At 33.1% G+C, this 16,978-nt stretch overlaps 1 protein-coding gene and 1 long non-coding RNA gene across 3 annotated transcripts in view; one reads left to right on the top strand and one right to left on the bottom strand.

The window, feature by feature from the left end:
- HERC2 (HECT and RLD domain containing E3 ubiquitin protein ligase 2) overlaps nucleotides 1-16,978 on the bottom strand; it is a 600,800-nt gene that overhangs the window by 466,381 nt on the left and 117,441 nt on the right. The window lies entirely within an intron of this gene.
- LOC147014128 (uncharacterized) lies at nucleotides 371-2,340 on the top strand. Its single transcript, XR_015050655.1, has 3 exons — nucleotides 371-1,614; nucleotides 1,876-1,933; nucleotides 2,167-2,340. It is a non-coding gene; the product is annotated as an uncharacterized LOC147014128 (long non-coding RNA).

Below are 16,978 nucleotides of genomic sequence, written 5' to 3'. Positions count from 1 at the left end.
TAAGTAGGGAAAGAATACTGGTTCTGGCTCACTTTTCCCCATGTAAATGAATGGGGGATTTTCAGCCATGAAATTTTTCTTTTTTTTCCCCTGAAAAAATAAATCCCCTTTTTAGCCCAAGGTATATTTATTTGTCTCCCCTTTTAACCTGGAGCCTGGTGTTGGCTTAGTGGTTAGAGTGGCGGCTTGGGATCCCAGGGTCCTGAGTTCAAATCCCGTTGGCTGCTGAATTAACACCAGGGGGTTGACTCAGCCTGCCATCCTTCCGAGGTCGGCGAAATGAGTGCCAGTGTACTGGTCCCGGTGTATGCCCCGGTTAGAATAGGTGTACCATATCCCTGTGTGTCGTAAGAGGCGACCAGGGTTGGTGTCAGGAAGGGCATCCAGCCATAAAACATTGCCTCAAGAAAAAGCCAAACCCCTGCACAGCAGGGAAAAATGGCTGTAAAAACGGTCATTTTTTTATTTCCCCTTTTAACCTAGGGGCTCTCTATTCAAATAGCCCATACAACAAGATAAAGATTTGTTAAAGGTGATTCTAAAGAAATATCTGAAACGCCTAAGCCCCGGGGCACTCTCTATTCAAATAACCCATACAACAAGATAAAGATTTGTTAAAGGTGATTCGAAAGAAATATCTGAAACGTCTAAGCCTCGGGGCACTCTTTATCAAATAACCAATGCATATTGTTTAGCTCACTCATTGAACCTATAAACATTTGTTCATTCTCAAATTCCTTCAATAGTTTAATTTTCTTTGCACAATAATCCCCATCTAAAATATTGAAAAACAAAACATTTGAATCTTTATATTTTTTAAGATACCCCTTTTGTGCCATTACGAAATGATAAACTTCTCTTAATGATCTCATCTGGCCACCGCCTGAGTTGCAAATCATTTTTGTACATAAACCATGCCATAAAAAAAGTTTTGTTTCAAATGTTTTCAGTTCATGCCGTGAAAATGAGGAAGTGTTTTTTTGACACGGCCGTGCTGTGTGAATGAGGAAGTGGTTTTGGACTGTCATGCTGTGAAAAAATAGGAACTATTCTGTGAGACAAGGTCTCGTGTTTATATTTTATCTCAGAACACGAACTGAAAACATTTGAATCAAAACTTTTATGGCGTGGTTTATGTACAAAAATGATTTGCAACTCGGGCGGTGGCCAGATGAGATCATTAAGAGAAGCTTGTCATTTCCTGTGCCCACACCCAATGATTAAGCAATCTCCTCATCGTTGCTTTATAAGCGGTTCGCCAGACAAAGTTTCTGCCAGACGGGATTTTCATTTTTACAACTGAGGCATGGACGATCTTTCTTCCGATGAAGCCAACAGCCCACTACAGAGTTGGTAAGTTTGTGTATGCTTTTCTCTTTGAACGATGAAGCAAATGATTATTAATTAAATCATGATAATTCTGATATATATATATATATATTTTTTCCCTGACAGGGCATTGGAAGAAATTGAGTTTACATATTACGACGTGGTTCATGAAATTAATACTCTTATTGAAGAGATCAATGATTTTAGAAGAGAATTGAAAGACATTTACAATGAGTGGCATGAAGTCTTATCACGTCCTCTCATCTCGAAGGAATTAAACCAATGGTGAGACACGTGTGTGTGTGCCTCTCGCTCTGTCTGTCTTTCTGCCTACCTCTCTCTGCTCTTATTGAAGAGGCCAATGATTTATAATGACTGGTCTCTGATCTCGAATGAATTAAACCAATGGTGAGGCACGTGTGTGTGTGTCTATGTGTGTGTGTATGTGTGTGTGTGCGTGTGTGTGTGTGTGTGTGTGTGTGTGTGTGTTGCTTTCCCTGTCTGTCTCTTCATCTATACCCTTGACTTATTAATTTTTTTTTTCAGCACTATCGCACAACATCAGCTGTTGAAGCAATCTTGTACAACACATGATTTTCTGGAGGTAAATATTTCTGAATTATTATTAATATCACTCTCTCTTTAGAATGTCGCCTTATGTTGGTTGCATCATTAGTTTGGACGTGGTTTTGTCAGTACACTGGAATTCATTTTATTGACCTTGAAAGGATGACAGGCTCCTGGTGTGTTAATTCAGTGGTCAACGAGGCTTATTCATATTACCATGTAATTATCTTTATAGAACCTAATTATTATCCACTTTTTGTTTCAAAACAGAATATGGTGTCTGAGTTTCGAAATCACAAGACATCTGAAGAAGATTGCTGGGAAAGATTATACATTCTCGCAAATGAATATTTAATATTTTCAATATTAATAAATTATATTTGTTTTGTTTACAATTACTTGATTCTGAATTACAAGAAAAGAATAAAAGAGATGTAAGGGAGGGGGGGGGGGGGGGGGGGTAGGTGCGCTCCCCCAATGACCCATCACCCCCTCATCCCATCCCTCCCCTCCCCATGTGTGTGTGTGGGGAAGGGTGGGGGTGGGATGAGGGAGGTGGTGGGTCAAAGGTGGGGGCGCACAGGGGGATGAGGGGGGTGGGGCTTGTGTGGGCGGGGCTTGTGTGGGCGGGGCTTCGGTGGGGGCTTGTGTGGGTGGGGTGTGTGTGGGAGGGGCTTGTGTGGGCGGGGTGTGTGTGTGGGTGGGGCTTGTGTGGGTGGGGCTTGTGTGGGCGGGGGTTTATGTGGGTGGAGCTTGTGTGGGAGGGGTTTATGTGTGTGGAGTTTTTGTGTGGAGCTTGTGTAGGCAGGGCTTATGTGGGAGGGGTTTATGTGGGCAGGGTTTATATGGGCAGGGGTTTATGTGGGTGGAGCTTGTGTGGGAGGGGTGAATGTGGATGAGGCTTATGTGGATGAGGTTTGTGTGGATAAATGGATGGGTGGAGAGATGGGGGGATGGGTGGATGAGTGGAGCTTGTGTGGATGGTTGGATAATTTTTTAATTAAATAAACATGTTGTGTGTGTGGGGAACTAATTAACTAATCACTAATTATGTGAATATGATGAATATGGGTGGAGCTTGTGTGGGGTTTGTGTGTGTGGAGCTTGTGTGGAGTTTTTGTGTGGAGCTTGTGTGGAGCTTGTGTGGAGCTTGTGTGGAGCTTGTGTGGGGTTTGTGTGGGGTTTGTGTGGGCGGGGCTTCGGTGGGAGGGGCGTGTGTGGGCGGAGTCAAAAAGGGGCGGAGTCAAAAAAAATCAATTTATTGGAGCTTGTGGGGGGGGGTGTGGTGGGGTTTGTGTGGGGTTTGTGTGGGCGGGGCTTGTGTGGGCGGGGGCTTGTGTGGGTGGAGCCAAAAAGGGGCTGAGTCAAAAAATTTCAATTTATCTTTGTCTTTTGTAATTCCTGTGAATAAAATGAACCTAAAATCTCTTCCCCTTCCAAATCATATATCTTATAAGTCCAAGGAACCGTATCTATTACATCAACAATTTTAAAAAGCTCGTTGGTCCATCTTTTTCGTATAACCTTTTTCAAAATGAGATTTCCACCTATATATTCTTACGATATCACCAACTTTGAACTTAGGTTTTCTGACATTAATCTCTTTTTCATATTTTAATTTTGTAAATGTTTCTGATGGTTTCATATTTGTTGCCGTGTGAATCGTGTCATTATACTTATCCACAATATCCTGAATAAAAGATGACCATTGTTGTGAACCGAGTTGTGTGAATTTTTTATATAGTCTCTCTTTTAAGGTACGATTAAAACGTTCAACAACAACTGCCTTCCCTTCATTAAAGGTACTGTATAATGTAATACTGTTATTTTTTAGAAAATTCATAAATGTCTTGTTATAAAACTCTCTACCCTCATCAGTCCACAATTTTTTAGGTTTTCTCTTACTTTTATTAAATATCTGTTGAAAAGCTAACATAAGAGTATTACCTGTTTTGTTTTTTAAAGGGACAACCCACACATATCTACTCCTCAAATCAATAACGGTTAAAGCATACTTGTACCCCTTATCATTATTGAGTTCAATCAAATCAGCAGACCAGATATAATCTACTTCCTTGGAATAAACTTTCCTTCTCTGAAACTTTGTGAATATTGGTTTATGCAATTCATCAGCTAATTGCTCTTCAATCTTAATGACATCATTAGAGCTTACAAGTTTTTTGAATTTCCAAGTCCAAGTTTCAATTTAGCACTGATCATCTTCTTCACAATGAACCGATCAACTTTTTCTCTCAAGGTTGGATTTTGTATCAGAGACAAATTATACAACATTTCTCTATCGGCTTCATGCTTTTCTTCCAACGTTGTGGTATTCCCATAATCAATATCGTGTCTCATGCACACTTCATCAACTCTATTGATAGGCTTACTCCAGGATTTAGGATTGTCTGCCTCATCTAATCTTTTATCCAAGTTTGTGCCTGGACCACAGAAAGAATACCCTGGAAGATGTAATTCCCTGGTATTCCAGTAGTTGTAAATTTACTTCCTGATAAAAACTTTTGTATATCTCCTCCTAGTTTGTGTTGGGAGATAAATTGATTTTTTTGAACCACACACCGAACATATACCTTTTTGTATAACCCTGTTATTTTTACTTTTAATATATGAAATATTTTTAGTATTAGTTTTCTTTTTACATTTGAGACAATAACTCATTTATTTATGAGAAAAATTCCTGCAGAGTGCAAAAACCTTTTTAGTTTCCAACATGCACATTTGAATCTTAATTTTTAAAACATAAAGAATCCTTAGAAATGCCTTCACTCTCTCCCCCATTTATTTAAGAAAAAAAAAAAAATGAAAAACTTGAATTAAAATACATGTCTTCTCGATGTCAATAGTCTTGTCGAAAGTATTGTAAATAGACTTATCAATTCTTTGTTTTCCTCCTCGGTGGGTTGAGTTATTTTCTGTAATACCCCTATTCTTTTTTGAATCTCACTGGTTTCCATATTTTGATATTTATTAATCCACTCTCTTTCCTCCCTCTCCTCCCTCTCTCTCTTCTCTCTTTCCTCCCTCTCTCTCTTCTCCCTTTCATCCCTCTCTCTCTTCTCTCTTTCCTCCTTCTCTTTCTTCTCCCTCTCCTCCTTCTCTCTCTTCTCCTTTTCCTCCTCTTCCCTCTCTTCTTCAACTCCTTCCTCATCTCTTACTATCCTTGAATCGCTTACACCCCATAGAATATTATACATATATTCATCAGGATTTCTTGTTATTCCTGTATCCAAAATAATTTTTTTACAACAGGAAACCAATAAAATTTCTTTTGAATTTCTAAAAGAGCCTTACCTTTTCTTAACTTTATAATTTTTTCATTATTTAACATTCTAATTAAATCTAAAGTTGTCGGTTTATCAACATCAGCATAATGCCAATCTTTTATTGAAAATACCTCATTCTTATGTTGTAGAACATATTTATTAAAATACCGAATACCCTTTTCTTGAAGGTATGCTTGGACACAGAAATGATAATTTTCTTGAAGCCTTCTTGCTGTCATTTATGTATTAGAAATATATGTTAGAATAATATTATGGCACGAAACACCTCCCCATCTTCCCATAGTTAAATCATTTTGTATTTCCTTACTTATTATATATAATCCTGTTTTTTCTGTTTTCATGAGATAAACAAGGGCAAAACCATTATTATATTTACCCTTATTAAATTCTTTTATTTGTTGTTTACTAATCGTGGCCCCACAAAACTCATTCTCGATACCAAGTGGATAATATTCTTCCTTACGAGACTGATTTAATTGTTCCAGGTCTTCGAGGTTAATTTTAAATGACCAATTATACCCTAAATCATTCATATCATACCCCCATTGTTCTATTCCCATACAAACGATACGCCCTTCTTTATAAAAATTTATTTTAATTCGAACTGTGAATTCTGTATGACCTGGAGATAATATCAACACTTCTGTATCTTTGGAATACACGGCTGTTTTATTTAAGGATATATATTGTGATAAATCGCTTAATCTCACCAAGTCATTCGCGTCAGTCGGGCTTGGATAATTTTTTAATTTATAAGCATTTTTCATGTTAATATTTTTGGTTATATTATATTTATGTCGTTCAGCCTGTGCCTTTGTGTAATAATTTGATAAATCAATATCCAGTTCTTGAGATACACCAATGATAGAACCATCTTTACCAACATAAGTCATTTATATTAGATTAAAAATAATATCATAAAATTTTTTATTTTTGTTGAGTTGAAATAACACATATAGGCATAATTGGCCACAACACTTGGAATTTAATTCTTGGACTTGAAATGTTTGATAAACACCATTCTGTAAGAATTTTATGACTTCAACAGGTGGTGGAAGACCAAAACTATCAAAATAATATTTGTCTTGACTATTAAAAATACAAACCCAATGAGAACCGTTCCCATTATTATCTTCTAAGTTCATAATAATATTCTTTGTATGTTTCGGCACATTTGTTAATTCATCTCTCATACAAATAACCACATTATGAATTTTTAATTTCTTACAATATTTGACAAGTTGTAAATTTGATGTTGTATTCTTTCCAAATTCTTTCAACCACTCATCAATGCTCATTTATTTATTAGAAAGATATAATCCATTACCTCTTTTCGTTAATTTTACACCTGCTTGTGCTATAGAAGAAAGCATATCTCCAACTAGCAATCTCGCTTTATCAGGCAGACCTTCAAGTTTTTCAGCAAAATCTACAATTACACCACTTCCACTAATTTGTTTCTCCAACTCTTTGTTATGTCTTTCCAATTCTTTTTGAGCCTGGAGTTGAGCCTTCCTTTCGTTGGCAGTTTTCACCGCTGTTGAAATACCACCCGTCAATGCTCCAACCGCACTTAAACCAGCAAATAAAGGAATTAGAAATGGGAGAAATCCTCCACTCGTCTCTCTTATTGAATATTTTTTCAACATTGGTTTTGTCATTTTAATTTTAAGTGAGCCAGTGTCATTCAAGATTTTAACCTGTTCTCTTGTGAGAAAAACATCAATTCTTACTGCTCCTTTTCTCTGAATTGTATTAACGTTAATCGTACAAGGCTTTTGATTTTGAACACAAGATGATAGTTTATGAAGATTGATTTGATTAACATATACCCCAGTTGGTACTTTGCCACTCATTTATTTAACAAAAAATTATGTGAGACTAATCATCACACCATTATCTGTATTAATCTGCAATTCTGTTTCTTCCAAAAGCAAACAATATGTATCAACTTCTTCACTCTCTCCTCTTTCAATGTATAGGGAAGTATCCACTCGATTAGACTTTATAGTTTCCTTTTGAGCGCTCAGGTCAAACGCATAGATTGTATACAAACTTTTAAATGCTGTCATATCCAAAATAGGTTCTTTATTTCCATTACTTTCACACACCTTTTGGTAAGACTTGTATGCTTCAGCAAAATCATTTTTTTCCCAATTAATTTCCAATCTATCTCGTGGGTAAAATGTTCCATCTAGAGAAACGTGAAGTTGTTTCACCTTAGCATTATCACTCAATGCATTATTCTTATCAGTCGCAGTATCACCATCTGGCTTTTTAAAAATGATCCACAGATATCGTGGCTTTCCTTCCAGAACACCCAAATTCCACGTGTAAGTTGTTTGATTGAGTTTAACGTGTTGACATCTTCTTTTGAGGTATGATACACTGAGTGGTTTCTTTGAGTTAAGTCTTCGATTCAACATCTCTTCTGTTTTAAGATTAGGAGTATATTCACTGATATACCAACTCATTTCCTCAATTACAAATTTATTCTGATCACCAAAAGCACTACCAACACCAAAAAGCAATCGATTTTCATTATCATTCCTTTGTAGTTGAAATCTAATTTTAAGGCCATACAGAACTTTATCATGATCACAAAATCCAAATATACCTTTAAGAGGAACTGCCACAGTAAAACTATTTTCTGCTTTTGTATCATCATTATACATTCCTTTCCTTTGAGTATACCCAGGGTCTGTGTTTGTTCCCGTTGACATATCAGGAATAAAACCTTCGACAGACCCCTTTCCCATTCTATCACTGAATGTATAGAGTGTAAATTTTATCATTTCAGATACAGCAGAGACATAATCAACCGCTTCAACTTCTTGTGTTCCAATATACAAACGCACACTATCAAACATTTTCCAGAAGAAATCATTTACAAGTGTCGCGTTTGTGTTATTCCCAGCCTTAGTGAATTTAAATTTACACAACAAGAAACTTTCGGAGAGATTCAAATAGGTTTGTTGATTATTTATTTCAAAACTTTTTGTACCATTCGTATTCCAGTCTGTTCCAGTTATTGCATTTACCTTGAAGTAATCTTCTTTTTTAGTGGAGTTTGAGATAATAATAGTATCATCCAAATCATAGATACTATCAATTGCTTCCATACTTGTATTTATTTAGGAAAAAGATGTTAAAACTTTTGAAACCCTGATCCAAGTATTTGAATTATTTTCTGTCGTTCTTGGGGGACAACTGAGTTTTGCCTTTCTTAATTTCTTTTATTGCTTGTAATTTATGAGATTCCTTCTGGGCATCTTTTATACTCTTTACAGCACCTGCTACATTTCCCACAGCAGAAGCAGTTGAACCAATTAGATCTTTATGTTTAAGAATAGTTGAACCAATACCCATGAGAGTATCAATTATCCCATCTCCTCTAAATTGATGCCCAACACCCCTTTGTCTCTTAGGTTTATAGTATCCTCTACCAAGATACATACCTTCACCCTTGTAGTATGGGGAAAGGAACATCCCATCCCCTGTAATTATTTTATATTTTCCCAACTCGTGTTTCCTCACAATAACCATCGTATTTATTTATTGGAAAACTTCACGTAGGTGAATTCTGATAGATATAACTTCTCCATTAAAAGAAATCACACGATTATCTTGGTCGGTTATCCTAAAATTTACTCTGTGTATGGTTTTTCCTGACACAGGGAGATAAACCAAATTTTTAGGTTCCATATTGAATTTATAACCAATTGGGGTTGAGTATGCGCTGAATGAAAATATTGTATTTGTTTTTTTTCCATCATTATAAGCACCATCAATCAAATCACAGTGAATTAACACTGAATTTATTCCTGAGGATATTTGAATGACATTATCACTGTAAAACGTCCCATTAGTTTCAATCTTTTTGAGGAGAAACCCAATAACTCTCTAAATGAATTATCAATTGTGAAATCAACCTTGTAGTTATTTTTAACTTTAATCGTTGATTTTGAAGTATGTTTTTGAATGTTTATAACAATATTTTTTGGTTCATCACCCTGTTCTTTCATAAGATGAGCAATTTCGGAAGATATTTGAGAAATCTCATATGCTCCGGGTGAGACTGTTATCGTTTTGTATCCACTTCCTGGATTATAACTAAACTTGTCATTTTTCTCGGTTATATTAAATAAGGTATTATAAGTTTCCATGGACAATAAAGATGCCTCATATTCTTTTGTTGTGTCAAGTTGTAGTGGGTATGGGAATGAAGATGTGTGGTCGCTTGTTGTGAAATTGAAACTAAGGATTGTGCTTCTCATCTTATTTAATATGAGATAAAATGTCTTTATATTGATATTTATTAATTATTTTCATGTTCATCAACTGGTCTAAAATGGCTGATGCTTCATTAAAACAATTGTTATTTCCAGCCATCTTACTGCCTAACAACAATAACAGTCTATTAACTAATTGCGATGGGTCATTTGGAAGAAAACTAACACCTGAACCAAGGATACTTAAAGCCTGAATAATGTGTTTCTCCTTCTCATTCTTCCTACTTTTACCAGAAAGAATAACCTTATAATTTAGAGTGTTCAGCAGATCAATATATACTCTATCATCATTATTTTCCATATCCAATGGTTTATCAATATACTTTGATTCATCCCTCACAGTTGAACCTTGTCTTCCATCTTTTGTGAGAAGAAACATTAATCTCGGAGTTAGTTTAACAGGGGTTGAGCAGAACCCAAGAACCTTAATTCATCATTAAATATCAATACCTTTTCTTGAACAAGATGAAATATTGCTGATTGTTCTGTTGGAATGAGTCCTGCTTTGGTTTTTGAATCCGCTGAATATTCATTGTTTTGAAGAGCATTCACAATATAATCAGGGGGTCGATTAATCTCTTCCAGTTGTTGAAATAAACCTTCATCATCATATTCTAATTCTCCTAAATGCTCTAATTCTTCCTCCGTCATTTGACTGAAATCTTTTAACATTTGAAGTTTTTTAGGAGTATATTCTACTGTGGGAACTGTGGAAACATCTTTCATTTTTCCTTGGGAAGTTTTTAAAAGTGGTTTAAAAAATTTCTCTTGTTTTCTTTCAAATGCTTCTTCGCCCGTTAGTTTCTGTCTGCGTTTCTTCTTTATGTCTTCCTGCTGTTTTACAACTTTTGAAACCAACTCTTGATGTTCCCTAAATCTTCTTGCTCTTTCTTTCGCATCCATTTATTTATTGAAAAATATCATTTAATATCTCATCTTGTTTCACAACAATATATTTATATTTTTCAGTCGTGTGTTTCATGTAATCCCCAAATTCCTTTTTACTACATAATGTAGAACAATTGTCTCTCCAAAAATTGTTTATATCTATTGAATTTAACTTGAATAAAATAAAAGTATTAGCATTGTTTCTGATGGAACGACGAGGAAGCTGAAAGTACGATTGACTAAGATAAATACAATTACAAGAAGAATGTCTCCCTCTTGTGTAGTAGCTGTCCATTACCGTTTGGTTTCTCTCATTAACACAATCATCAAAGATAACGAGGTTCTTTTTGGATTTATCCAAATCTTGGGGAGACGGTATATCATCCGTATTATCACTCAGAATACAAGTTATCGGTTTTGATTTATTTTTACATCTCTGTGTATCACAAAATAGTTGTATTATATCTTCAATGTTAAAATCATTTAGGTTTTTTTGAAGTTTAAATAAACCGATTATATCTTCTTTTGAAGACCAGCATTAAAACCTTGTGAGAGTAGTTGATACTCTGGTTGAAAACTCGACTTTGTGAAAATTATTAAATTATCATAATCTAAAAAGTTGGGAGTGAGGAGCATCTTTAAAAGTAAGCAGGTTTTTCCACATCCACTTGAACCAACTATGAGGCATCTTAATGAATTTGGGAGATTTTTATGGTTGTCAAATTTTATCTTATTTTCCCAAATGGGTAAAAAATCATTCATTTATATATTTGGAAAACAGGTTATTTAATTTATTATTGGCTTTTTTCGAAATTCTATATTTTATCCTAAGTTCAGGTTTAATTTCAAGATAATCCATTATTTTATTTATGCAATATCTTGTGTTGATATTTCCCTGAAAATCACATCCATGAATAATATATAACAACAATCCTTTGAACATTTCTCTAATACGTTCAGTTTCTTCCCTTGTAAGGAAAGGTGTGTTCTCACCCTCGTACTTTACATTCATTTCTCTAATCAATCTTGTAAAGTAATTCATTTTTGGTGTAAATCTAAAAGAATTATTTTCCTTTTTATATTTTTGATTATCATTAATTAGAAGATAATCACAGAATATACATTGTTTATAGGCTTTTGACTCTGTGTTTAATCCCCGTCTTTCACACGCAGGGCAATTCTCAAATTTGTCATATGGAGAATCATGGAATTCAAGAGGCTCAAAATCGAGTAAACTATTCATATTTATAAAGTAAAACTTTACTTAAACTGAAATTCATCTTCGATATCATCTTCGATACTTTCAGAATCATCTATACTTTCATAACTATCATTTGAACACCAACTCTCGGTGCCATAACTATCATTTGAATGCAAACTCTCGGTATCATAATCACTCTCATAATCTTCAAAATCTTCAGTTGAATATTGACTCATTTAATTAGTAGAAAAAACATTACCATCGATATCGATATACATTTTTTCATTAACAGATTCAACTGCTACATTTTTTATATTAAAGGTAATTTTAAAATGATCCTTAACCACAATTGAACGAAATGTCATTTCACCTGATATATTAACATCCTTTATTTCATCAGGATTTATATCTTTAGGGTTGTTGAAAAAAATACAAATTTCTCCTTGCATATTACAGATGGTCTTATCTTTTCTTTCTAAAGCTTCATCCATAAGGTTTTTATTTTTTGATACCTTTTCTTGTTTCATTGCTTTTTCTAGTTTTGAATATATTGCCAGAAGGAGAGGAGAAACTTTTGTTAGAGATACCTTAATTGATGTTCTTCCAGGTATACTAAAAGCCCTTCCACTGAAGTAAATTGAAGAACTCATCATATCCACCATAATTGTTTTTATCCAATAGTTGTTATATTTATCTTTGTTCAATTTTACATCCTTGACATATTTCTCAGCATCTTTAACAAATGAAGAGATTGATTGAAACTTGTCTTTTGTGTCTTGAAACATTGTATTTATTAAGTGAAAAAGTTGGAGGATAAAATGGTTTTAAGCACAGATTCACCTGTAAAATAAACGAAATTTTCATCAAGAAAATTTTAGTTTAAGCACAGATTCACCTGTAAAATAAACGAAATTTTCATCAAGAAAATTTTAGTTTAAGCACAGATTCACCTGTAAAATAAACGAAATTTTCACCAAGAAAATTTTAGTTTAAGCACAGATTCACCTGTAAAATAAACGAAATTTTCATCAAGAAAATTTTAGTTTAAGCACAGATTCACCTGTAAAATAAACGAAATTTTCATCAAGAAAATTTTAGTTTAAGCAAAGCTTTATTATATAAATATGGTGAATACAACATACTGCGATGTTTGTAATCACGAATATAAACATTATAGAAAACACCTCCGAACCAACAAACACACATTTAATCTATTTCACAAAATATCCCCTCTTGAGTTGGAAAGAAAACATTGTGATATCTGTTCAAAGGATGTTTTGAAGAGTAGTTATAATAAACATCTTCAATCAGAAAAACACAAGAAAAATGAGTTTAAAGTAAAGAGAGACTATTATATTGAAAACACTGATGGGGCATTTAAAGGGCATATAAAAATCAGGATTTTTCAATTTGGAGAACCCGGTCCATCATCAATAGTTGAATCAATTGAAATAGTGAAACCTGATGTTGAAAAATTTATTAAAAAGACATTAAAAGAAATGAAAACTTTAAAGTTTTATATGGGGAGTGAAAATGAATATGAAAAAGACAAGATGAAGAACAAACTCCTTATACGTGACAGATCTTCATTTTATAACATCATTTCAAGATTTTTTGAATAGTGGGGTTTATGAAGAACTATCAAGACAAGAGGAGGATGTTGATAAAACAGTGGTAGGAAGTGGATTCAATATTAAAAATCATCTTTTTAGATATACACATTCTAAAAATCAAACCTCTTAAAGCTTCTTCTTATATTGAATTACCAAAAGAAATAAAACGGTAAAGAAGGCAGTTGTTAATATTAAGAATAATGATAATAAATGTTTTCTCTGGTCTGTTCTGCTCACTTACATCCACCAAAATGTAATTCAGAAAGAGTAAAACAATATATGAAATATGAGAATACCTTGACATTAAAGATTTTAATTTCCCAATGCCACTAACAGATATTCCTAAATTTGAGAAAAAGAATAATCTTCTATTAATGTATATGGATTAACGGATACAAACAAAGTTCAAATATTAAAAATTTCAAACAACTATAAAAATGAAGAAACACACATTGATCTTTTATATTTTAGTGTTGGAAAGAATTCACATTACACATACATCAATAATTTATCAAGATTAATCTCTTCTCAGGTATTCAGAACAGCAAACAAAATATATCCTTGTAAGCAATGTCTTAATTCATTTCATACAAAAGAACGATTAGAACAACATTCAAAATATTGTAGTAATCATCAATCAGCTGTAATTACAATGCCTAAACCTGGTGAAAAGATTTCTTTGAAGATTATAATAAATCTATCATGCACCCATTTGTGATATACGCTGATTTTGAATGTATCCTTAAAAAGATAAATACTGCTTCTCCTAATCCAAAAGAACCATATACAAATAAATATCAAAAACATATTCCTTTGTGGTTTCTGTTATTATATCAAATCATCTGTTGGAGAAAAGTATAATAAACTTGAACAGTATAGTGGAAAAATGCTTCACAAGAGTTTGTAAACGATTAGAAAAGGATTGTATAAGACTAACTAAATTAATGAAAGAAACAAAATGAACCGATGAAATTAACCATAGAAGAAAATTAGAATTTAGAAAGAACAATATCTGTCATATTTGTGAGGAGGAAATTGAGGAGTCTAAAGTTAGGGATCATTGTCATCTTACTGGTAAATATAGAGGTCCCGCCATTCCTGTTGTAATCTTAATTATAAATTACCTTCTTTTATTCCAGTCTTTCTTCACAACAGCACCAACTATGATACACATCTATTTATAAATGAACTTTCAAAAACACCAGGGAATATTTGCCATAACAAACACAAGTCAAAAGTATATTTCATTTACAAAAATGATATTCACAAAACCTATAACTCGTATAAGGTTTCTTGATTCTTACAAGTTTATGGGAACGCCACTAGCCAACCTCGCATCAAATCTAAGCTCCACGGGCTCTTTTCCAAATCTTAATTCATTCTTTCCAAAAGAGGAAATTCTAACTAAAGAGGAAATTCAGATTAAAGAGAGAATTCAAAGTAAAGAGGAAATTCTAATTAATGAGGAAATGAATGAAGAAATTCTTACTGAAGATGAAATTGTAATTATACAGAAAATTCGAACAAAGAATGAAATTTAACTAAAGAGGAAATTCTGATTATAGATGAAATTTGATTAAAGAGGGAATTTAACCTAGAGGAAATTGAAACAAGGAATGAAATTCAAAGTAAAGAGAAAATTTACAAGTAAGGGAATTTATCCTTATGGTTATATGGATTCATTTATGAGATTTAAAGAAACAAAACTTCCTTCAAAAGAAAGTTTCTATAATAACCTTTATGAAGAAGAGATAAGTGATAAGGAATATAAACACGCACAAGAAATTTGGAAAATATTTAAGATAAAGAACCTTGGAGAATATCATGATTTGTATCTAAAAACAGATGTTTTATTGTTAGCTGATGTGTTTGAAGCTTTTAGATCACTCTGTCATAATAAAATTGTTATGGATTAGATCCTGCCCACTATTTCACAGCTCCTGGTTTAGCTTGGAGTGCAATGTTGAAATGACAAAACAAGATATAGATTTAGTCAGTGATGTAGATATGCTTTTGATGATTGAGAAGTCTAAGAGAGGTGGAATATCACAAGTATGTTCAAAAAGATATGCTAAAGCAAATAATAAATATCTTCCAAATTATGAGAGTGAAAAAGATAGTAATTATTTGATGTACTTTGATGCTAATAATTTGTATGGATGGGCAATGTCTCAATCTCTGCCTTATGGTAAATTAGAGTGGGTGGAAGAAAAGGATTATGAAAAGGCTTTGATGAATATTGTTATTTCTTCTCAAGAGAAATTGAATGACAAAGAAGAAGGTTATTATTTTGAAGTTGGATTTGAAGTGACCCCGAGTGATCTTCATAATAAGCATAAAGACCTTCCTTTTGCATGTGAGAAAGAAACCCCAAAGAAAGAATGGTTCAGTGATTATCATAAAAGTTTTAATATTAAAGGCAAATCAACAGAAAAGTTATTAACAACATTCTATGATAAAGAGGATATGTTTTGCATCAAAGGAACTTGAGACAATATTTATCTGCTGGGTTGAGAGTAGCTAAAATTCATAGAGTTTTAAAATTTAAACAAAGTCCTTGGATGAAAAAGTATATTAAATTCAATACAGATATGAGAACAACATACAAAAAGTAAAATTTGAAGGGGAATTCTATAAATTGATGAATAATGCTGTCTTTGGAAAGACAATGGAGAATGTTAGAAACAGGCAAAACATTAGATTTGCAACATCTTGGAAAGAAGCTTCTAGATTGATAAATAAACCAAGTTTTGAGAGAGAAGAGGTTTTTTCAGAGAACTTTTCTGCTATTCATATGAAAAAGGAAAGTATTGTCATGGATAAACCAATTTATATTGGAACAGCAGTTCTTGATTTATCAAAGATATTGATGTATGATTATTTGTATAATGGCTTAAAGAAAGAGTATGGTGAAAATGCTTCATTGTTGTATATGGACACTGATAGTTTTATTCTAGATATAAAACTGACGATGTTTATAAAGATATGAAGAAAAACATTGGAGTATATGATACAAGTAATTTTAGTAAGAAGAGTGAGTTATTTTCAAAAAAGAATGAAAAGGTTATTGGCAAGTTTAAGGATGAGTTGGGTGGAAAAGTAATGAGTGAGTTTATTGGATTGAGAGCAAAGGCATATGCTTCTAAGTATGGTGATCAGATTGATAAAAGGTTAAAGGGAATAAAGAAATATGTAATAAAGAAATCAATAACTTTTAGAAATTATTATAATTGTTTGATGAATAAGAAAGAAGAATATAGGAAAATGAATACAATAAGAAGTTATAAACATAAGATATATAGTGAAGAAGTAAATAAAAAGGCATTAGAGCCTTTTGATGATAAGAGATTTATTTTAGATAATGGAATAGATTGTGTTCCATATGGATATTGTATGATAGAGAGTGTATAAAATAGATTGTGTTCCATATGGGTATTGTATGATAGAGTGAATAGAATAGATTGTGTTCCATATGGACACAAGTTTTAACGATGGGAAGATGGGTTAGGGTTTTTAAGGAAGCTGGTCACAAGGTTTTTCACAATATATAAATGGTCGAACCAAGTATTAGTCAAACTAAAGAGTGGAGAAAATCTCAGTCTTGGTATATAAATGGAAAACATAATGAATGTGAAAAATATCAAATAAGTCTTATTGAAAAATATCTAAAACAAAGGTAAATAAAAACAAATATGCTAATCAATTTAAAAACCAATAAGTTAGAGGATGTAAAGAAAATAATAAATATGTTTGAATGGGACTGAAAAATTTGATGGTTATCAA

The sequence above is a fragment of the Eptatretus burgeri genome, chromosome 13, assembly GCF_056783735.1.
Source record: "Eptatretus burgeri isolate ZD-2024b chromosome 13, Ebu_testis_v1, whole genome shotgun sequence".
NCBI lineage: Eukaryota > Metazoa > Chordata > Myxini > Myxiniformes > Myxinidae > Eptatretus > Eptatretus burgeri.
This window is presented reverse-complemented; position numbering and strand designations above follow the sequence as displayed.